This window comes from Cebus imitator, unplaced genomic scaffold (assembly GCF_001604975.1).
Source record: "Cebus imitator isolate Cc_AM_T3 unplaced genomic scaffold, Cebus_imitator-1.0 Scaffold21, whole genome shotgun sequence".
In the NCBI taxonomy this organism is placed as follows: domain Eukaryota; kingdom Metazoa; phylum Chordata; class Mammalia; order Primates; family Cebidae; genus Cebus; species Cebus imitator.
The window spans coordinates 1,430,768-1,453,345 of NW_016107336.1; the positions used below are offsets into that span (position 1 = coordinate 1,430,768).

Consider the following 22,578-nt stretch of genomic DNA (forward strand, 5'->3'; position numbering starts at 1 on the left):
GGTGCAGAACAATATACATGGGCAATACGTGTACTGACACAGCCACTTTGGAAAGCAGCTTGGCAATTTCTAATAAAACAGAGGATGGGTTTAATAAGACGGCTTAGTGATTCCACCCCATGTTTATTGTCTATGCTCAAACAATTCTAGCACCTATGCAAGAGGAAACATGTAGAAAGATGTTCTATGCGACACCGACATGGTGGGTTGTGCCTCTGCTCCCCTGTGGCTGGGTGGAGTCCAATGACTAGTTCTGGTCATTGAGTTGTGAGCAGAAGTGACACCCGTGGCTGGAGCATCTGTAAGGCCAATGTGAAACCCTTCCGAGTTATAATCAGCCACAGGCTAAATAGAAATCGCAATGGAAAATACTTCAAATTAAATAATAATACTACATATCAAAGCTTACTGTTATACTACAAATAGTTATGACACTATCAAATACTACATATCAGAGTGTTAGCCATGCTTAGAAGGGAATTTATAGCTTCAAATGCATATTTAGAAAAGAAGAAACTCTGAAAAAAATCAATAAACTTTGAATCTTAGCTTGAGTTCCCCAGAAGCAGACCTTGAGATTCAAGGGCGAACAGTTTAATTGGGAGTGAATTAATTAGCCTGGGCTGCCGCAACAAAGTATCACAGGCTTGGTGGCTTAGACAACAGACATTTGTTTTCCCACAGTTCTGGAGGCTGAAATCTGAGATCAAGGTGTCAGCAGGTTTGGTTTCTTCTGAGGTCCCTGCCCTTGGCTTGCGGATGTCTGTGTTCTCCCTGTATCCTCCCATGGGCTTTTCTCTGTGTGTGTCTGTGTCCTAATCCCTTCTTTTAAGGATACCAGTCACAGTGGATTAGGGTGCACCATTACAATCTCATTTTAATTTCATCACCTCTTTAAAGCTATAGCTCCAAATAAAGCCACATTCTGAGGCACTTTGGCTTCAGACTTGAACAAATAAATGTAGGGGCTTCATACATTGAATCTGAGGGGCTTACAAGTCAGTCCCGAGAGGGAAATAGACAAGTAGGAACAGGTAGGAAGTGAGATACGGAGAGAAGACAGATATACAATAAAGGGTGTGTTATGAAGGCGGTCATCACAGCAGGAGACTGGAGCTTGATTGCATTAACTACCAAGAAGAATTCTAGAAAGCTAAGTAAAATATGCTTAGAAATTATCCCAACGGAAGGGCAAGAAACCAGAGTATTGACACCCTGACAGCCTTTGGTCTTTAGTTAAAGGTTTCCCTCGGAGGCTGTTAGTTCCCAGGCACCTCCAGCCCACTATGCCCATAGGCTAGGTAAGTTCAGGCAGCCTGGTCACAGGCCTCTGACAAAGATGCAGGTCCCAGCTCTTGGAGGTCTGGGAATGCACAGGCCTGATGAGGGATCCCAGGACAAATGAATGGAGCGCAGATCACATCAGTTAAGCAGCCCTCTCCAGACATTACCAAAGGAGTAGCCAAACAAATCCAAAGGGAAAGCAATTGTTACAACGAATTCAAATGTGTAAGCAGACAAGATCCTCAAAATCATAGACTAATTCCTTAAAATACTAATAAAAGTGAAAAATGGCTGTCAAGATTGGTCAGTTGAACTAGAGACAAATGAACAAGTGACAAACAATGTCAGGAATTTTAAAATGGGGCACGTTATGGATCCTTCAGACATGAGACCATTAAGAGAACAAACAACAAAAAAAGGGAGTGATACCAATTTCACTCCTAGCTACGTACTCAGAAGAACTGAAAACAGGCGCTTAAACCAAAACATGTACGTATATGTTCGTGGCAGCGCCATTTACAAACATCGAAAGGTGAAAACAGCCCAAATGCTCATCAATAGATAAACAGACAATAAATTGTGGTATATCCATACAATAGAATATTATTCAGATGTAACAATAAATAAATTACTAATACATGTTACAATATGGAAAAACCTAAAAAATATTACATTAAGTGAATGGAGCCAGATACGTATTATATAAATCCATTTATATAAAATAACCAGAACTGGTAAATGTATAGAGACAGGCAGTCGATTGTTGTTTGTGAAGGCTCAGGAGAGGGAAATGGAGAGTGACTGGTTAATGGGGATGTGTTTCCTTTTGGGGGAGATGGAAATATTTAGCAACTAGATAGAGATGTGATTGCATAACACTGTGAAAGTACAAAATGCCATTTAATTGTCCACTTTAAAATGATTTGGTTTGTGTTACGTGAATTTCACCTAAATAAAAAAGAAAGAGAGAGGGTGAGAAAAAGAGGAGAAGCACCTATGCACTGACAGGTATGTGCTAGGTCTCCACTGCCATTAAAAATTGACTCGTTTTAATATTTTGATGAGCTCGTGTCGGGCTCAGAGGCTCACGCCTGTAATCCCAGCCCTTCGGGAGGCTGAGATTGCCGGATCACTTGAGGTCAGGAGTTTGAGATCAGCCTGGCCAACATGGCAAAATCCAGTCTCTACTAAAAATACAAACATTAGGCCTGGCTTAGTGGCTCATGCCTGTAATTGTAGCAGTTTGGGAGGCGGAGGCAGGCGGATTGCCTGAGCTCAGGAGCTTGAGACCAGCCTGGGTAACACGGTGAAACCCCCTCTCTATTAAAATTCAAAAAAATTAGCCTGGCTTGGTGGCATTTACCTGTAGCCCCAGCTTCTCTCTTCAACAAGCAGAGCCGGAGGAAACATGGGTGAGGTTACTTTAAGGCTTGGAGACTTCCCAGCTAAAGGAAGTGGGCCAGGGAAGGGCTAGGTGCTCTGACATTCCAAATATAGTCTGCTTGGCCACTGAGGGAGAGAGATTTGTTGCTAGCAACAAGTACTTAGAACGTGTGTGATTTGGCATGTCTTGAACTGTGAAGTAGATGCAATGCAGGCAAAAAATCGATGATGCTGTGGGGAGGGGCTGTGCAGGGTGTTAATCGCCATCTGCAGTGCCTGGAGGTGGGGTGGGGAGAAGTGAAGAATCTCTTCCTTTTTAATAGATTTTCAAGATGGGAAAATCATATTGCAACCCGCAGGCGTTTGGAAACAATTGTGCCGAAGGCAGAAAGTATACCTAACGTTAAGCTGAAAAAACTGGACGCTCCCAGCAAACTCACTTTGCAGATTCCTGGATGTCAGAAGAAAACGCCAGAGGATTTCACTTGGCTTTGACCCCTTACTACTTCCAGCCACTTACCCTGGGCAGAACAAAGGAACAGACAGCAGAGTAGCTTAAGAGGAGTAAGTACCAACGGCTGTGGGACTTCAAATCACCACCTAAGATTACTTCTTTGATTTCTGGAAAAGTAGGCCAAAGGAAGATGTCAGGTGGGATGGGAATGGGGGTGGGGGAGGAAGAGTTAAGCCTGAGTCACAACCCCGTAGGCATGTGGTGAGGCAAATTCTGCAGCGCTGTTTATCATTTACAGTAGAAGGCACATGTGTGAAATCTTTGAGAATCATAAATGTGTTCTCTACAATCATACCTGAAAAAGCAGGTACATCTTGAATCTTTCCTTTAATTCTGCCTGGGACAAAATGACAGTACGAATGTTAAGTTAAAAGTGCACATTAGCGTAGAATCATCTGTCCAAAAGTTGAAAAGACTTTTGACTAAATCCTAGAAGAAAGATGAAGAAAAAATTACAGCTAGAAAACCTTAGACTCATATCTTATTTCTTAAAACTCTAAAACTTGGAGCTATTACCCTTATTCAACCATCGAATTGATCAGCACTTTCTGTGGAGTTAAACTGAGCTGAGGGTCTTTTCGCCACTTGCCCACCTTCATCTGGGTCTGGTTTATTTCTTTTCCTTTGTTGTAACTATGTTTTTTTTTAATTGTGTTAAAATACACATAAAAATAATATTTTAAACATTTTTAAGTGTGCAATTCAATGCATTCAGTACATTTGCAATGTTGTGTGACTATCCCCACTTCCTCGAATAGTTCTGGAGAAACGGAATGTTAAAGACAAAGGCCAGGTGCGGTGGCTTATGCCTGTAATCCCATCAGATTGTGAGGCCAAGGTGGGAGGATGGCCTGAGCCCAGGAGTTTGAGAGCAGCCTGGGCAACATAGTGAGACCTCGTCTCTACCAATAATAATAATAAAAAAAATTAGCCAGGCATAGGGTAGTATGTCTGTGGTCCCAGCTACTTAGGAGGCTAAGGTGAGAAAACTGCTTGAGCCCAGGCAGTTGAAGCTGCAGTGAGCTGCGACATCACCACTGCACTACAGCCTGGGCAATAGAATGAGGCCCTGTCTCAAAAAAGTTAAATTAAAAAGGAAAAAAAAGGAACGTTAAGGATGGGTTTTCTGAATTGATTCTGCGGTTTCAGGAATTGGCTCTCTAATCTGATTAGATTTAAAGATGCCGATGACTTATTTTTAGTAGTATGAGAGCACTGGCAGTCCATGGAGTGATCTGGCAATAGAGATATGTCAAATACCACCATTGGATACTCCTTAGCAACCTCTTATAAGAAGCAAGGAGCAGGGGCCTGTGTATATACTTTTGAACGTTTCTTTTTGCAAGCTAACAAGTATAATGAGATTGGCTGGCTGATCCGAATGTCTCTGGACAAAGTGGGGAAAGAAAAAGATGAGCTCCGGGATTTGAATCTTCAGCTTAAGCACCGTGTACAAGACCTGAAATCTCTGTGTGCCCTGAAAGACCGTTATTGCTTTTAGCAGCAGGGCTATGATTGCCGAAAACCAAACACAGGGTCTTATCCTGAGACGGGCTGAATTGCTGCACAGGTTAAACTCGCAGCCTCACAGGATGTCTGATGTTGAAGTGAGGAAGACAGGCACTTAGATAGTTGAAATGGAGGCATGTGGAAGACCTGATGAAACTGGGAAAATTGAGTCCCTGGATTCTGATGGATATTTGCCAGTAGAAGAGGCCTCTCTACTCTTTGTGGAAGCCACCTTCCCACTCCCAGGGGTAGTGGTCTCTCCACCCCCTTACCTCCCATCTGATGGGATTAAGCCTGCATCGCCCTATTAAAGCTGTAATGGCCTCCTCTGTGGTAGATGCCATGCTAGACAATGATTCTCCTTAAGACCCATTTCTACCACCCCTCTTCCCTTCTAGACCTACAACTTGATTCAAGTCCTAGAAGGCTCCTAAAGGTAAGGTACAAAATGCAATTCACAAGGAAGTGTACTACAGTTCAAAAGAACTACTGGAGTTTTCTAATGTATACAGATAGAAATCTGGGGGACATGTGTGGGAGTGGATGTTGAGGGTGTAGGATAATGGCAGAAAGAACACAAAGATGGATTAGGTGGAATTCATTGATATGGGCTCACTAAGCAAAGATTCTGTATTTAACATTGCAGCTCAGGCAGTTAGAAAGGGCTCTAATTGTTTGACCTAAACTTTAGTTTATTTGTTCCCTCCAAGTCTCAAGTTGAAATCTGATTCCCAGTGTTGGAGGTGGGGTACAGCAGGAGTTGCGTCAGCAGACAGATCTCTCAGGAATGACTTGTGCCATTCTTGCAAGAGTGAGTGAATTCTCGCTCTGTTTGTTCCTACAAGAACTGGTTGTTTAAAAGAACCCAGTACCTCCCTCCCCACCACCTTCCTTTCTTGCCATGTGATCTCTGCATACACCAGCTCCCCTTTACCTTTTGCCGTGAGTGGAAGCGCCTGTCACCTTCAGTAGATGCACGCCGGCATCATGCTTCTTATTCAGCCTGCATAACCGTGAGCCAAATAAACCTCCTTTCTTTATAAAGTATCCAGCCTTAGCTATTACTTCATAGCAACACAAAGGGACTAAGTTTGGTTGGCTGAAACATAGACCAAAAGGTGGACGATATTGAGTGAGTTCAGAATGCTAGAACTGCCTTGGTTTAATATAGAGGAGGAGATTCAAAGGCTTAGGGAGATTGAAATGTTAGAGTGGATTTGTCATTTAGTATCTTCTCACTCACCCAGGGAGAGTCCAGAAGACATATTTTTCACCACAATTGTGATAAATAAATTTGTGAAGGAATCCCTGGTATCTTTGAAAAGCTCTGAGATTACTCTTCTCTGTAAGCAAGACTTTACAGTGGGATCTGCAGTCACTGAACTGGGAAACCTAAATGCAATAGGATGATTGGATCCTGGGGTGGCAGGAGCCATGTGGCAGCTCTCAACCACCAAAGGCATAGTGAGTGTGGTTACCTTAAGGGACAGTAGAGTCAAAGCTGCAGTCAGAATAGCCTGGCTTACCTAGACCGATAGCATTAGCTGGCTGATCCGGATGTTTTCAGAAGTGAAACAAATAGAAAGCCGACTAAATTCTTAGTTGACCTGTATAAAGAGCAAAGTTCTAGTGAGCAAAAGTCTAACTTGAATCATAAAAGTAGGGGATCATGGCCCCTAAATGGATTCCCAGACTTAAGCCAGTTTACAAAGCCAGAACCCCTTGAATGAAGAGGAAGCTAGGACCCTGGTACACTGCCAATATTTTGTACTTCTACTTTTTCCCCAACCCTCCCTAAAGGGATCTATAGCCTTTTACCAGGGTAAATGTGCCTTGAGGAAAAGGAAGTAATCAGATCTTTTGGGTACTACCAGACAAAGGCTCTGAACTGACATGGAATCCAGGAGACAGGGAACATCGCTGTGGTCCACTAGCCAGAGTAGGGGTTTACGGAGGTAAGATTACTCATGAAGTTTTAGCTCAGGAGTTATGGAGTTTTAACCCAGTGGGGTTAAACCCATTCCGTGGTTATCTCTCCAGATCTGGAATGCATAATTGGAATAGGTACACTCAGCAGCTGGCAGAATCCCCATCTGTGTTGCCTAATCTGTGGAGTAAGGACTGTTATGGTGAGAAAGGCCAAGAGAAGGCCACTAGAAATGCCCCTATGTAGGGAAATAGTAAGCCAAAGGCAATGCTGCATCCCTGAAGGGATTTCAGAGATTAGTGCCACCATCAGAGATTTGAAAAATGGAGGGGTCCACCATATCCCCATTCAGCTTGCCTGTTAGATTTATGTAGAAGACAGTTGGATCTTGCAGAATCACAGTGAATTATCATAAGCTTAGCCAGGTGGTGACTCTGCTTGCAGCTGCTGTACTAGATGTGGTTTCATTGCTTGAACAAATTAACATATTCTCTGAAACCTGATATGCAACTATTGATCTGACAAATGCCTTTTTCTTCATGTCTGTCAATAAAGACTACCAACAGCAGTTTGCTTTCACTGCAAGGCCAGCAATACATATTTACTGTTCTATCTCAGGGGTATGCCAACTCTCTCCAGCACTATACCATAATCTACTTCATGGGGGTCTCAATTGCCTTGACAAGATATTATGTTGGTCCATTTGAATGATGACATTATGTTGATTGGACCTAATGAGCAAGAAGTAGTAACTACTTTAGACCTATTGGTAAGAAATTCGCTTGTAAGATGGTGAGAAATAAATCCAACCAACTTCGGGGGCCTTCTCCTTAGTCAAAGTTGTAGGCATCCAATGTTGTGAAGCTTATTGAGATATCCCTTCTAAGGGAAGGCTAAGTTATATCATCTGGCACCTCCTACAACCAAAAAAGCAGCACAGTGCCTGCTGGGCTTCTTCAGATTTTGGAGGCAACATATTCTTCATTTGGGTGTGTTACTGTGATCCAAAAAGCTGCTACTGTTGAGTGGACCCCAGAGCAAGAGAAGGCTCTGCAACAGGCCAGGCTGCTGTGCAAGCTGCTCTGCTGCTTGGGCCATAAGATCCAACAGGGCCAAGCAATGGTTCTTGGAGTGTCAAGGGCAGATAGGGATGCTGTTTGGAGCCTTTGTCAGGTCTCTATAGGTGAACTGCAATGCAGCCCTTTGTATTTGGGAGCAAAGCCCTGCCATTCTCCACAGATAACTACTCTCCTTTTGAGAAACAGTTTTTGGCCTGCTTGCTGAGCCTTAGTGAAGGCTAAATGCTTAACGATGGGTTACCATGTTATCACGCAACCTGAGCTGCCCATCATGAACTGGTGTTTTCTCACCCAGCAAGTTATAACATCAGGCGTGCATAACAGCACTCCATCATCAAATGGAAGTGATTTGACTGATTGGGACCAAGCTGGCCCCGAAGGCACAAGTGAGTTGGTTCCCACTCCTGCTACACTGCCTTCTCTCTCCCAGTCTTATGAAGAGTTTCCTATGATCTGTGACAGAGGAAGAGAAGACTCAAGCCTGGTTTACAGATGGTTCTGCACGATATACAGGCACCAGCTGAAGGTAGACAGCTGCACTACTGCCCCTTTCTGGGATATCTCTGCAGGATGGTGGTGAAAGTGATTCCTCCCAGTGGGCAGAACTTTGAGCAGTGCACCTTGTTGTTCACTTTGCTTGGAAAGAGAAATGGATTGACATTTGCTTATATTTGTTTGCGAGCTGTGGTCAATGTTTTGCCTGGATGGTCAGGGATGTAGAAGGAGCTTCATTGGAAAATTGGTGACAAAGAAATCTGGGGAAGAGATATGTAGACAGACTTCTCTGAATGGGAAAAAAAATCAAGACAATTGTGTCCCATGTGAATGTTCACCAAAAGGCGACCTCAGCAGAGGGCGATTTTAATAGTCAAGTGGACAAAATGACCCATTCTGTGGATACCAGTTAGCCTCTTTCCCCAGCCATCATCGCCCAATGAGTTCATGAACAAAGTGGCCATTGTGGCAGGGATGATTATAGCTTGGCCTAGCAACATGGACTTCCCACTCACCAGTGCTGACCTGGCTTTGGCCACTGCCAAGTGCCCAATCTGCCAGCCACAGAGACCAGTGTTGAGTCCCTGATACGGCAACATTCCCCAGATGATCAACCAGCTACCTGTTTGTAGGCTGATTACACTGGACCACTTCTATCAGGGAAGGGGAAGCATCTTGTCCTTACTGGAATAGACACTTACTCTGATATGAATTTGCCTTCCTGCCTGCAGTGCTTCTGCCAAAACCACCACTCATGAACTCACAGAATGCCTTATCCACCATCATGATATTCCACACAGCATTGCTTTTGACCAAAGAACTTCACAGCAAATGAAGTGTGACAGTGGGCTCGTGCTCATGGAATTCACTGGTCTTGCCATGTTCCCCATCCTCCTGAAGCAGCTGGCTTGATAGAACAGTGAAATGGCCTTTTGAAGACTCAGTCTAGTGCCAGCTAAGTGACACTGCCTTGCAGGTTTAGAACAAGGTTCTCTATAAGACTGTATATGCTTTGAATCCGTGTCTAATTTGTGATGCTGTTTCTCTTATAGCCAGAAACCCACAGGTCCAGGAATCAAGGGGTTGAAATGGGAGTTCTACCACTCACTATTTCTCCTGGTTACCCACTAATAAATTTTGCTTTTTGTTCCCATGACTGGGAACCTGGGCTCTGCTGGCCCACAGGTCTTAGTTCCAGAGGGAAGAATGCTTCCACTGAGAGACATAGCAATGCTTCCATTGAACTGGAAGTCAAGACTGCTATGTAGCCACTTTGGACTCCTCATTCCTCTGAATCAACAGGCAAAGAAGGGAGTTACTGTGCTGGCCAGGGTGACTGACTGACTACCAAGGGGAAATCGGACTACTACTCCACAACAGAGCCAAGGAAGAGTATTTCTGGACTACAGGAGATCCCTTAGGACACCTCTTAATATTACCATGCCCTATGATTAAGGGCAATGGAAAACTATAACAACCCAAACCAGGAAGGACAGTGGCTCAGACTCTTTAGAAATGAAGGTTCGTGACCAGCTGAGGCACTTGCTGAAGGCAAGGAAAATACGGAATGAGTGGCAGAAGAAAGAGGTTATAACCACCAGCTATTACCACATGACCAGTTACATGTGAAGACTGTAATTGCTGAGTGTTCCCCCCTTTTTTGTTGTGTATGCACATGCAATGCCATTTATATTATGAGGACCCTAAATCCAGGCCATGAGTTTGATTTCAGAAGTAAGAGTGAAAAACACCCTTGCAATATCAAAACCCCTCAAATACCTCTCTCTCTCCCCTTCCAGGCAACTCCTGAAATTCCTTTAGTAGGAGACAAAAGTTATTTTTTCATCATTGAATATCAAACTGGTGAGAGATAAAGGGAAATACTTATAGAGGAAAAGTATCTGGGAAAATGATTAGTCGACAAACTCATAAAACATACACATTGAAACAAGATTCATTTTATACCATCAAGTTAATTGAAAAAGATCCTAACATTTAAGTTGCTGGTTGGGTTGTGTAAAATTTTTGAAAGCAATCAAAATTGATTAGCTTCTTTGATAAACCATGTTAAATGCTTATTAAAAACCACAGAAGCACTCACATCACTGTTAACGTTGCTCATCCAGTGACCACCAGAAACACACACACACACAGCTAGGTTTAATGCTTACGAGGAACTAGAGAGCTGCTCAGCAGGGACTTAGAAAGGACTCGTGATAGGATTTTGGCTCATATTATGTGTTTAGGGGGAAGATTTAAGGAAGCAGGGCCTTGTTCTGCATTGGATGTTGTCAGGAAGTGAGAGTAATTCTATGAATAAATCTAATCTAGGAGCCAAAAACACTAGAGCAAGGCTAAAGCTTAAAGTTGGCAAGGAAGCTGTGGCAGTCATTCATTTATCCGGGATAGGAAGATGCTTGGGTCATTTCTGTGGTTTGTGCATTTGTCTGGATTCAGACACGATTGGGGAGTGGCCTCGTTCTTGTCCTGACCCTTCATGGCCTCAGAGTGGCCATGTTAGATGTTAGAGTTCTGTGAAATTGTTTGTGTTCAGCAGGAGAACACATGGGCTAGCTGTGAGGGCCAGGCCCGCTCCTCATGTCAAAGGCTGCTTTTCTCGTCCTAACCTTTCACTCCCATCATCTACTTGGGCTACCATAATAAAATGCCACAGACTGAGCAGCTTAACCAAGAGACTATTTTCTCACAGTTCTGGGGGCTGTAAGTTCAAGATCAAGGCATTGCAGATTTGATTTCTCCTGAGGCCTCTTTCCCTGGTTTGCAGACAGCCACCTTCCCTCTGTATCTTCAAGTGGCTTTTCTTCTGCGTACTTGGAGGAAGAGAGAGATCTCTGCTGCCTCTTTCTCCTTTTTATAAGGACACCAATCATACGGACTGAGGCAGTGCTCTTATGACATGATTTAACCTTAATTGCCTCTCTTACATCCCTATCCCCAAGTACAGGGGGTTAAGACTTCAACGTCTGAATTTTGGCACAATTCAGTCCATGGCACTGTGGATCGGTGCAAGATTTCTGGAAAGATCTTTCTCAGAGGGTTAAAAAGAATACATGTGTTGATGGTGGTATTATATTCCATAGTAAAACTTAGAAATAGGCAAATATCTAACAAAGCAGAATGGAAAAAGCAGGTGAAGGCTCAGAGAACAAATGGGCTTAGGGCTACTCAAATGGTAGTAGGGTGGTGGGTTAATTGGCAAATGTTTTGAATTATTAATTTTTTATGTTACATAATATTGCTTTTGCAGCAATAATCATGCAAATACCTATAGAAAAGTTGATCAAGGGACTTAAACTTTTTCACCCCTTGGAGTAAGTGAAAGCTAGCAAGTGCTCTGTCAGCATGTTTTGGTGCACTGTAGAAAACAATCAGGAGGGGACCAACAGGGCACCGAAAGAGGGGAGGGACCCCACTGCAGCAGGAGCATCAGCAAAGGAAAAACATGCTTTTCCCAAGCATCAGCTTGGGAAAAACCTGGCACACCCCCCACTTTTCTGATTTAGCCTGCTGTGGGTTCTGCTGCACAGCCTGTGATGACCCAAATCATTTCCTGGATTCTGCCTTCAGAACTGAGCTGAGCCCTTGTGTGATGCTGCCGCAGTTCCTCCAAACAGATGGGAAGGAAGCATAATTGAAGAAATAATCCCCTGTGATGGCCGCCCTCCCCGCCCCCGATATTAGAGCAAACATTCCCATAGGTATAAGATGATGAATGAGAGCTTCTTTTGTCTGGTTTCGTTACTGCCCTCATAACTATTCTTTTAGTTTTTTACCTGGAAGAATTGCCCCCAGCTGAAGTAATAGGTGGAGTAGACCCTTGATTTAGATTGTAGGTCTTGAAGTGCTCAGGAGCCCAAAGCATGTGGCCCATACCCATTTTAGGACAGATTGTTATGGCGATGAGCCTACTGTAACCTTCATTGGCAAAGCAGAGTCCAATGCTACTATCTGGGCCAAATGTATTTATAGGATCGAGTCTCCAATCTCTCATTACAACCAACTTCCCCTAATCTTTATGGGGAGCCTAAGTGCTGGCACAGCCCCATAACCCTGGGCCACTCAGACCTCCCCACGATGCTGGTCTCCCACCCAACTCCGTCAAGCTGGGTCCTCCGGAGGTTAAGGGAATTTATTTTTAAATGAAATGGCAACTGGAAAAAGCTTTTATTTTCATATGGGAAAAAACCTCATTTTTTCTCCTGATTAGTGTTCATAACAGCAGCCTGGAATGCTTTCTGCAACCAATTTGTAGATGTTCTTATAAAACAGATCCCTCTCCTTGATCTGATTTTTCCCCCCTGCGCATTTGTTCTCCTTAAACCTTTCAGCACATTTGTTAGCTTGAATGACATCTAAAAAAAACGCCACCCCATTAATGTGGAGTCATCCCATCCACTGGCTGTGCATCAGTCCTTTAATTGGGATGGCTTGGTTCCCTCCCAGATGTTCCCTTTCAGCAGATACCATTGTGTTTTAAAACTTTGGATAATTATAGCTCTGTAAACCTAGAGAAGATTTGTTGGCTCCAGCCAGCTCCTGCTCCTAATGCAATAGCTTCATTGTTTAGTAATCGCCCTATTCACAAAGCAAAGGGATCCGTGTCGGCAAAGACATCTATTCAAAGCACCTTCTCTGTGCTGGATAAACAGTGGCAGAAGCAGCTACCAAGCGAACCAAAACACTCACAGGGGACTCGGCCACACGTTTGACCAGGGCTGCTTTTCACTTCTCAAATGGGACTGTTCTTCAGAAAATGTCTTCACCTTTTCTTTGGCAACCAATCAGCCTGCAGCAGAGTCTTTTGCTTTGCTGGTGAAATCCTCGCTAAAAGCTAAAAAATAAAAATAAAAATAAAAAAATTTGTGGGAAAATTTTGTGGGAAAGTGTCTGCAGCGTAGAAATGAGTCGAAGGGCCTCAGATGAGATGCCGAGCGCTGGGGAGCAGGCCACACAGGCTCTCCCTAAGGAGGACATGGGAGAGATAAATGTCCCTAAGCTGTCCCCCGACCCCCAGAAAAATTCAGAACAATTTCTGGGAGGGCTGTGGGAGAGAGTCAACAGCGGCCAAACAATGTAGAAAGAGGGAGAGAGGTTCTTAGATTCTTTTGAGGATGTTCGCTGGACTTTAGACCCTGAGGTTCTGAGCCAGTGGGAGCCTGGTGAATGTGGGAGCCCAGATTTCTCTGGCTCTTGCGTACACCTGCTAATGCAGAAGCACACCCTCTCTGAAAAGTCCTCCCTCCTGTGCGGGTGTTTCTGAAACTCCCTGGGAAATCTACTTGGAGGGTAAAGAGCTTGAGCCAAGCCTAACTGATTTGCACTTACATTCGAGGCGGATCTAAGAGCCTAGCGCTGCCCCGTCATCATACTGCAGGCTTCAGCAAACCGCGCAGTAGATGCATGCCGCTTTGCTGCCTCCTCATTTCTCCTCGGTCCGGTCCTGACCCTGCAGGCCCCAGGAGTGCAAGCCAGGATCTTGGGAGAGGGCAGAGGTGAACAAGAGAAAAAGCAGAGGGAGATTTTTAAAATAATTGCCATAAGTGATATAAATATAGAATATCCCATATGTGTATAAATACATATATAGGTATATATAAATCATCTGTGTGCACATATATACCTACATAATATATATTTACATGTGTATGTGTGTGTGCATGTATATATGTATTGAAGGGATGACTGCTTTTTTTTTTTTTTTTGAGATAGTTTTGCTCTTGTTGCCCAGGCTGGAGTGCAATGGTGCGATCTCAGCTCACCGCAAACTCTGCCTCCCACGTTCAAGCGATTCTCCTGCCCCAACCTCTCAAGCAGCTGGGATTACAGGCATGTGGTACCACACCTGGCTAATTTTGTATTTTTAGTAGAGACAGGATTTCTCCCATATTGGTCGGGCTGGTCTCGAACTCCCGACCTCAGGTGATCTGCCCACCTTGGCCTCCCTAAGTGCTGGAATTACAGGCGTGAGTCACCATGCCCAGTTGGGATGACTGCTTTAACATAAAGATTGTTTAGAGGTGAAAATATTTAAAATCTTATCTGAACTTTCCTTACCTGACTAAAGGAGCCTTTCAAAAATACAGCTGCTATTAACCCTGCTCTGAGGGGGTTTCCTGCGAATTCCAGGAAGTAGACAAATTGCCCCTTCCCATTAGCGCCAAAAAAAGCCTCACAGCACCTTACACATTTTCCCATCGAATCCCTAAATTCCTGCTGCTCCCTTTTTTGTTATATTGGTATAAATTGAGCATCCTTAATCCAAAATCCAAACTGCTCTAAAAATCAGAAAGTTTTTGAGCACTGACAGGATGCCTCAAGCGGAAAATTCCACACACATATATGGATGGAACACAAACATTGTTTAGGTGCGAAATTCTTTTTAAAACTGTATGAAGTTATCATCAGTCTACGGGTAGGAGATGCATGTAAAACATAAATGAATTTTGTTTAGACATAGGGCCTGAGATTCCCAAGATATCTCGTTACGCACATGCAAACATTCCAAAATCTGAAAAAATCCAAAATATGAAACACTTCTAAGTCCCAAGTATTTCAAATTCTGTAAGGGATATTCAGCCTGTATATAAACGTTTACCACTGGGTATTCAGTGGGGTATTCAGTGAGTCACTCATTAGTGACATCAAATGCACGTGTGAGTAAACCTCTTTTCTTCTGCTAATCTGTCTATTGCCAGTTAATTTGAGGCCCCCAAGCATTTGAACCCAAGTGAGTAGACAAAAAGTCTTCCTCCCAATAGTTTATATATATATATTTTATATTTATAGTTTATATATATATATATATTTTATATATATATAAACACACACCTGCACACACATATGTGTATATTCTGTGGACAGTTCCTACAGGTATTAGGGCCACCTGTCCCCAGGGTACCTTCATCTCCTCCATCCTAACCCGTAGTTGCAAACCACCACTCCGAGTGGGTCTCTTTCCATTGGGGTCTGCTTCCGTCGGGTGGGCATCAGCTGTGCCCATCTGGTCTGCTGGGCACTCACATCTTCCAGCTGAGGCCCATGGCCCTCTGGTCTCCAGAGATGCTGAGCTGCCTATAGTTGACAGGAAGGAGGGAGGGAGCCTCTATTTCCTGTGATGTTTTATTGATATATTTTTAAAGCTTCAAGCTTGCACACTAATGTTTTCTAGGGCTTTAATGGAACATCACTTCTATTGTTTTGTTTTCTTTTCCTTCCCTTTAAACATCTCCCCTTCTCCCCATGGGGATTACACCTGCATCTGCCAGGGCTACTGGGGAACCATTCCCCATTCAGAGCCTACCAGCTCCCTTAGGTCCCTGCGCTGGTCCTGTTAGTGCTATTTGCCCAGCATCAGAACACTGCCTGGCACCTGGCCCAGGTCCACAACCCCTATCCATAATTCTAAACTTCTCAAACCTCTGAAAACACTAGTTTTTTCGTAACCACCTTGGTGGCAAAACATGAAGTGAAGTAAGGCTGCATTTATCCCACTTAGCGTGAATATCCATCTATCTGGCTGAGACAGGACTGCGGAAATACCGTGTTTGATCTGCAAAGTGTTGCCTCCAACCCCTCTAGGGATGTTATATAATATTTGGTTATGCATCACATTGCCTTTCTGAAATCTGAAAATTTCTGAATTGTAAAACACATCTGGCCTCAAGGGCTTCTGATATGTGCTTGTGGGCTTAGGCACATGTCAATAAATATGTGCTGAAGGCATTTCTGAATTTCTCCTTCTTTCCCACCTCCAGGGCTCTGTTACGAGTTCAAGGTGTGTGGCTCCTTCCTGTCTGATAAGAACCATCCCCCAGTCTTGAGACAAACAGGTGTAAGTATCTTTTCCTCATGTATCCCAGGCTTATGGCTTATATCCCTAAACACAAAACAATTAACAAGGGTAAAGCCTACACACTTCTTTAATATACATTTTATATGACATGGAAACTTCGAAAATGAAGATCCACCCCACCATAAACAGAGAAACCTGTGTATTTTCATGCTCGGGGTTGATGAAAGCGTGATTGAACAAAGCGGGTATGATGTCATGGTAATGAATGGGGGGAGAACTTAGCAAGGCCTGTTTGTTCAGATTCTTCCTGGTGTTTCTGTGTCTTCCTTACTTTTTTCTGGGAGTAAAGAGGGCATCTGTCACATGAGGTCTTATGACCTGCTACAAGGGAGAAGGAAGAAGGCAAGGTGAAAGTGGCCTTCCTGCTTCTGTTCTTTTCCAAAATGCCAAGGTGCTATATTTTATTGTATTTATTTATTTATTTTGAGACGGAGTTTCGCTCTTGTTGCCCAGGCTGGAGTGCAATGGCATGATCTCGGCTCACCGCAACCTCGGCCTCCTGAGTTCAAGCGATTCTCCTACCTCAGCCCCCAGAGCGGCTGGGACTGCAGGCATTCGCCACCACGCCAAGCCAATTTTTTTTTGTATTTTTAGTAGACATGAGGTTTCTCCATGTTGGTCAGGCTGGTCTTGAACTCCCAACCTCAGGTGATCTGCTTACTTTGGTCTCTCAAAGTGCTGGGATTACAGGCGTGACCCACTGGCCCAAGGTGCTGTATTTTAAGGTAGTGTGTCCTGAACCCCATCACAGGCTTTTGGTAGGCCTGCCCAGGTTCGCTATGACCACAGGGGATGGTCCACACATGAACTAGAGCCAGGTCCCAAGTACACATGGGAATTTCATAAAAAGAAATCCACCCTTAATATCACATTAGGAAAAAATAAGAGAATATTTTCAAATCTGAGCTGGCATTCAGGTCTAGCGAGTTAGCAGAAAAAAGTTTTTTTGAAGAAATGTGATCTAGTAGCAGTCATTTATAGACATGCTGAATACAGACATTTATCTACAATTCAGTCATACCAAATCTGCTTCAGATGAGGGTTCTAGAATCCTACTATTATTAATATTTTAATCTCCCTCCCTTTTTTCTCCGCACTCTTCTGCCCAAGGTCCTGAGTCTACTCTCCTCGTGTCCCAAAGGGACGTGGTTAGGTTTATTCTGCAGCTGAAGAAGCTCATGCTTCACAGCCTGTGGCTAACACAAGCCTCTTCCGAGCTCTGCACCTCCTTTTGTGTTTGAATTTATGAGTTCTACTGCTTCTCAAGGACCTCACAGTTATCAAGCTCTAGACCCCATAAAACATGACCGCTCCCCTGGGAGATGACAGGTATTGCTGGTCCCAGAGGGAAACCAGGGGTGTCTCCCTGCAGTTTTTTCTATCCTCAGGGTGGAGCATGTATAAGACAGCTCTTCCTCATGTTAATAATGATGGGTTCCCACGGCATAACTTGAATATTTTGTGCTAAAATACTCCCCACTTCCGGGAATCAGAGGCCAAAGAAAGGGAAAGTCTCTATATCCCTGATATAGGGATTTTACCTCTCATTCATAGAGAAAAATGATGCTCAAAGAGCTTGACAAGTCATTTATCTAAGATGGTGCAGCTGGTAAGAGATCCAGTCAGAAGGGGACCCCGCATCCTAAACTCCAAAACGGGTGCTTCTTCTTTTATCCTATATTCCTAATTCATCCGAGGCAACCATTTGAAGAAAGAAAGAATCTGGATCCTTCTTTTCAGCGTTAGTCAACTGAACCTGCACTTGAGCCTTGCTGAGTAACCTAACCCTATAGTGCCAACATTTTTAGTGAGAACACATATACCCTTTGGGGAGGCTTTCTCTCCTTTCACTTTGTTTTACACCAATGTGCGTTTCAGCAGGAAAGCAATCCTTATACTTCAGGTGCTGATGTGCTTAAGCCACTTAACACTTTTTGGCTCAATTTTTTAAGAGGGCTTTATGACTGGGAGCCAGAGCAATCCTAATGTGTCTGTGTCACGAACATGCTAATATTTGTGCTAATGGCAGGTTGCAAAATCCAGGGAGGCCAATGACATGGGGCTGAGAGGCAGGGCCTTCTTGTCACCCCTACGTGACATAAGGGTTCCAACAAGGTGGGCTTCCAGGTGTTGATCCCGTGGGGAGTGCAATGCAGAGGTGACAAGGAAGACTACTCTATGAGTTTATAGGAGCTGTCATAACAAAGTACCACCAACTGAGAGGCTTAAAAACCAGAAATTTACAGTCTCATAGTTCTGGAGGCTGGAAATCCAAGGTCAAGCCACGCTGCCTCTGAAGGCACCAGGGAAGGATCTAGTGTCCCAGGCTTCCCTCCTGGTTTCTGGTAGTTCCTTGGCTTGTGGCAGCGTGAATCCAACCTTCGCATGGTATTTTTCCTCTGTGTGTGTGTCTGTGTCCAAATTTTTCCTTTTGTTTTGATATAGAGTCTCACTCATTGTCACCAATGCTGGAGTGCAGTGGCACGATGTCAGCTTACCACACCTCCGCCTCCCGGTTTCAAGTGATTTTCCTGCCTCAGCCTCCCGAGTAGCTGGAACTACAGGCACATGCCACCACGCCCAGCTAATTTTAATATTTTTAGTAGAGATGGGGTTTTGCCATGTTGGCCAGGATGATCTCGAACTCCTGACCTCAGATGTTCCATCTGCCTCAACCTCCCAAAGTGCTGGATTACAGGTGTAAGCTACCATGCCCAGCCTCAATTTTTCTCTTTTGATAAGGATACTCAGTCATATTGTATCGGGGGCTCACTCTACTCCAGTATTACCTCATCTAAACGAATTATTATATCTGCAACAACTGTATTTCCAAATAGAGTCACAACAACTGTATTTCCAGATAGAGTCACATTTTGAGGCACTAGGGTTAGGATTTCAAAACATGAATTTGGATCATGAGAACATAATTCAGCCCATCACAGACCACCCTCTGGATCTTCCTTCTCACATACAAAATGCATTCACCCAAACCCAACACTCCTGAAAGTCTTGATGTATTCTAGTATCGACCCAAAGTTCAAAACCTCTTTTAAATATCATCTACATGAGGTGTTCGTGACACTCAGTGTGATTCATTCTGGAGCAACATTCTTCTCTAGCTGTGAGCCTATGAAACCAGACAAGTTTACTTGCAAGACACAAATGTTAGGACAGGTATAGGCCAGACATGCCCATTCCAAACGGGAGAAATCAGAAAGGAAAGGGGGCTCAAAACTTCAAAACCTGCCAAGATAAATTCCATTGGATTTTAAGCTTTGTGAATAACAATTTTTGGCTTGATGCTCTGTCCTCTGAGCTCATTTAAATTATGCAAAATAAAATTAATTTGCTTAAAGTCTACTGCTTTTAAATATTAATCACCTTTAAAAAAACACTTTCACAGCAACATGTAGACTGGTGCTTGACCAAGCAAATGACACAATAGCCGAGTCTGGTTAACACATAAAATTAACCACGGCAAATACTTCTTGAGAAATTACCAAAATATGTCCAAGATGGGGGAAAGCCAGGAAGAAGCTCTTAGGAGAGAAGGTGAAGACGTGTTCTGACTGCTTGTCTGGGCTATGTACCCGAGAGGCGGGACTCAGAGGAATCATCACCTGAAGATTGTGCAAAGCATAGTTTTGATCTGTCACAATGGTTTAGATCAGAGGAATGCACAGGGAGAACTTTGTGCTTTTGGTCATGACAGAGCCAGAGAATTTTCTTTATCATCTAGGGTGGGAAGCAGATGAGGTGACCTGAAAGTCAAGTGAAAATAGCATCAGGAGTAGCCTGAGAGGTACCAGAATATGCCACCTCCAGATACGCCTCTTTGGCATATGGATTATTTTGAGCTCGAGGCCATTGAGAACCAGGAGACTCAGGAAAAGCTCTAAAACCAGGGCATGTGGTTTCCCTTAATAAAGGAAATTTAGGTTTGCAGAGATATCTCCCTCTTCTATACCAGGACAAGGATTACTCTTAACAACTCTTATCAAAGAAGAAGGTACTGATTTAAATGCACAAAACAAAACTTACTAAACAACTCTTGCCTACCGCACTTTTTCTGGTCACCATCCCATAACTTGCCTCTCCCACTCAGAACCCTTTTCCTGTGTTTTGTGTTAAGGTGATATGTAAGCCCAAGTTCTAACCACTTCTTTGGGTTACTCACCTCTGGGTACTTCCATGTGTAATCAGGATGCACATGTTAATGAACTGCTGCTTCCTTTTCTCTTGCTAATCTGTCTTTTGTCAGTCTAACATATAGGACCCCAGCTGGAAAATCTAGAAGAGTAGCAGAAAGAATAATGTTTTTTCCTCCCTTGTAAGCTCTAAAAGACAACTGTCTGATCTAGGGGGAAAGCCCTGTGACCTCCTGAACATGCCTCACCAGACCAATAGTGTATTGTATTTTATTTGTCTGTCTATCTATCTATCTATCTATCTATCTATCTATCTATCTATCAAGTGCCATGTGTTGATCTTTTGCAAGGATATCTCCCCAACAAGTAGCACAGGACCTTATGCCTAGCAAGTATTCGAGTAAGAGCTATTGAATGAAAATGTCAGCAGACAGCACCCAGCTTCCTAAAGCTCAGTGGTGACTACAATACACACACACACACACACACACACACATACACACACACACACGTGTGTGTGGGTGTGTGTATATATGTATATTTTTGAGACAGTCTCACTCTGTCGTCCAGGCTGAAGTGCAGTGGCATGGTCACTACTTCCTGCAGCCTTAATTTCCTAAGCTCAAGTGATCCTCCCACCTCAGTCTCCTGAGTAACTGGGACTACAGGGTAATTTTTTTTTTTTAAATTTTTAGTAGAGACGGGGTCTCACTATATTCCCCAAGCTGGTCTCAAACTCCTGAGCCCAAGTGATCCTCCAGTCTCGGCCTCATCTAAGTGCTGAGATTACAGGAGTGAGCTATTGTGCCGGTCAACAACAACATTTTATAGCTAGGTGAGGAAGATGCAATTTAGTTTGTGGAGCGCAGTGAACCTATCTCAAAGCCGCATTTGCCAGCGCAGCACACTCTTTCCCCAGACCATGTGGCTGTTTGCACAAGGCGGATAGCTGAAAAGAGGGAGATATTAAAGCACTCCCAGCCACCCCTTGGCTGCCAGAAAAGCCTGGTGGTTGTGTGATCCTGCATTAAGATAAAGTGAGTCGGAGGATGCCAGCCGGCTTTCTTCTATTCTCAGTCTGTAACCAGAGATCCTAATCTTGACGCAAAGTGGAGATTCACTTCTGGACATGCTTTATTCTAAAGGGCATGCAGCGAGGAGAAAGGGAGGAGCACGTTTTGAGGAGGAGGGAGGCCTCTGAGAGAAATCCCTTCCAGTAGGGTGAGGGCAGCAGCATGTGACCCACTTACAGCCTCCTGGAAGCCTCCTGTTTGTCCGTCTGTCTAGGGCCCATCTTGTGAGCACTGAAGGGAAGGGCATAGAGCAGGCAGCTGGGGTTTGTGACGATATTTCCATGTCAGCGTGTTCGGCACCCACGCACTACGCAACACATACGACACGTGATATTCCTTTCCCTGGTATTGCTAACTTGCAATCTCTGTGGCTCCGGGGCCTCCTGCCTTTGAATAAGTCTTGGGAGAGAAGCAGACGGCAATCGAGCCTCTAGCTCTCCATTGACAAGGAGGCAGTTCCAAACTGGGATTACTGATTTCCATTTCAAAACTGCGTTCAATTTAGTTGATTTAAACGACTTGACTTTCCTCTGTGAAATGACTGCGGCACGTGAGCTCAGCCAGTCGCTCTTTGAAAGGCATCAACACGCTCCCTGCAGGGACCGATGGAGCTCCGCCACCCATTGTTTATCTAAAAACAGCGTTTTATTATTGTCGCTCAATTAGTGCAGACAGCGGACACAAATGACTTTCAACAGCTACATCCTGATGCTGTGTATCACACATAAAATGCCAAAGACTGCTCTAATAGCTAGCTAATAAAATCAAAATGCGCCTTTGTTGACTCCTGATTACTCACATCGTCACTCTTTCTTCCGAAATCTCTTCTTAATCTAATTACAGACAATGTTTCCACTTTAGTAAAAGAACATTAACCTCAGTAATCAACAATTCTGTCCTCGATTTATTTATGAGCAAGCAACCAAGGTTTTTCTGAACGTAAACTTTGGAGGAGTGTTTATGTTCTATATACAAACTGGCATATTTTTTTCCTCTCAAGGTCAAAATATTATTGCCTATAGGGTTTTTCCCTGCAAGCTTTTCTTCTTCCTAAAAATTGCACAATCTGTCGTTTCATAGGCACCCATGAAAAGTCATTCCTAAGTTTCTCCCTGTTTATACTAACTGCTGTGAAAATGCTATTATACGCAAATATTTCAACTGTTTTGCAAACATGCTTTCATACATGCACACTCACTGCAGAGACAGTTGCCTGAAATAGGAAAGGCCCTTTGAAAAAGAAATGAAGGCTGGGCACGGTGGCTCACCCCTATAATCCCAGCACCTTGGGAG

The 22,578-nt window shown here is 43.8% G+C and overlaps 1 long non-coding RNA gene across 2 annotated transcripts in view; it reads left to right on the forward strand.

Moving 5' to 3' along the window:
- The first annotated feature begins 2,699 nt into the window (after nucleotides 1-2,699).
- LOC108299357 overlaps nucleotides 2,700-22,578 on the forward strand; it is a 32,186-nt gene continuing 12,307 nt past the window's right edge. The window contains exons 1-2 of one of the 2 annotated variants that reach the window (XR_005198928.1): nucleotides 2,700-3,231; nucleotides 15,967-16,043. This is a non-coding gene — a long non-coding RNA (uncharacterized LOC108299357). The remainder of the gene's footprint in view (nucleotides 3,232-15,966; nucleotides 16,044-22,578) is intronic. The other variant, XR_005198929.1, reaches the window with a different exon arrangement.